Here is a 1836-nt window from a genome sequence, read left to right as displayed (position 1 = left end):
AAAGCTTTCAAATGGACTGAGGACGCACAAAACTCGTTTGACTCTCTAAAGAGTTTGCTATCATCAGCACCAATATTAGCAAATGCCAATTACCGCAAACCTTTTCTTATTCAATGCGATGCAAGCAATCTAGGCGTGGGAGCTGTTTTAGCCCAAGTAAATGATGACGGTGTAGAAGTGCCTGTGGCATATTTTTCGCAAAAATTAAATCGCGCTCAGAGCAACTATAGCGTAACAGAGCTTGAATGCTTGGCAGCCATTCTTAGCTTGAAAAAATTTCGTGCTTATGTCGAAGGCCAAGACTTTACCATAGTTACTGATCATGCCAGTTTGCAGTGGCTGATGAAGCACGCTGGTCGCTTAAGCTTCAGGGTTATCGTTTTAAAATCGAACACAGACGTGGTTCACAGAATATTGTCCCCGATGCGCTATCAAGGCAAAATTTTGATGAGCTGGGTGAGGTTTATATTTTTCCATTAATTGATTTTGACTCGAACGCTTTCAATTCAGACGAGTATAATAAATTAAAACAAACAATTCAAGAAGCTCAGAATAAATTGCCTGACTTGCAGGTTAAAGACCAAAAAGTGTATAAACGAACTGAATATGCTAATGGAGATATGGACAGAGAAGTTTTGTGTTGGAAACTTTGGATTCCAAAGGCTTTAATCCAGGAAACAATCGAAAAGGCCCATTGTCCTCCAAACAAGTGCCATGGTGGCATGGGTAAAACTTTGGAACGGCTTCGTTTTCACTTCTATTGGCCTTCCATGGTAAATGACATCAAAACTTTCATTTCTTGCTGTAACATTTGCCAACAGAGTAAATCAACAAACGTAGTCCTTCGTCCACCTACGACAGCGAAGTTAAATTCTGAACGTCCATGTCAAAGATTGTATATTGACCTTTTAGGTCCTTACCCCCGCTCTAAGCAGGGTAATATTGGAATCCTGATAATCATTGACCACTTGACCAAATTTCCATTTCTCAAGCCCTTGAAAAAGTTTACTGCTACTCCTATTTGTGAATTTTTAGAAGAACATATTTTTCCAATTTTCGGTACACCGGAATTCGTTTTATCTGACAACGGCAGTCAGTTTAAATCAGTTCAATTTAAAAACTGTTTGTCCTCTAGAGGGATTAAACATTCCTTTACAGCATTATACTCTCCGCAAGCTAACGCGAGTGAGAGGGTCAATCGCTCCGTTATAGCTGGGATTCGATCATACCTCGGGGCTGATCAAACAAAGTTGGACAAAAATCTGCAATTGATTGCTGAAGCACTTCGGTCGTCGTATCACCAAACTATTGGCTGCACGCCATATTACGCTATGTTTGGTCAACAGATGCTAAGCCATGCTAACGATTACAGGTTGCTGCGTACGCTCGAGTCTTTGGGAGGGGATGTTGTAATAGACAGGGTTGATAAGCTTCGACTCGTGCGTATCGAGTTGTCGAATAATATACAGAGCGCTTTTGAAAGATCGGCAAAACGTTATAATCTGCGAAGCAGATTAAAGACTTTTAGAATAGGTGACGAAGTATATCGTCGAAATTTTACTTTAAGCGACAGCTCTAAGAAATTTAATTCAAAATTAGCACCCGTATTTGTCAAATCCTCTGTTCTTGCCACTAAAGGCAATAATATGTATCAATTAAAAGACATAAAAAGTGGCAAGGTCGCTTGGTATCATGGCAGAGACATTAAAGAATCTCAAGCATAACGAAATGTTTGCGCAAACCATTTGCTATAAAAAAACATACACGGTGACAGCTGTATATACACATTTTTCATTTATGTCTAACTATCTCCTTTTTGCATCACGCCACTTTTTT

Source organism: Rhagoletis zephyria, unplaced genomic scaffold, assembly GCF_001687245.7.
Source record: "Rhagoletis zephyria isolate East Lansing unplaced genomic scaffold, Rhagoletis_zephyria_1.1 Rzeph_scaffold_00541, whole genome shotgun sequence".
In the NCBI taxonomy this organism is placed as follows: domain Eukaryota; kingdom Metazoa; phylum Arthropoda; class Insecta; order Diptera; family Tephritidae; genus Rhagoletis; species Rhagoletis zephyria.
Note: the sequence above shows the minus strand (reverse complement) of the source record.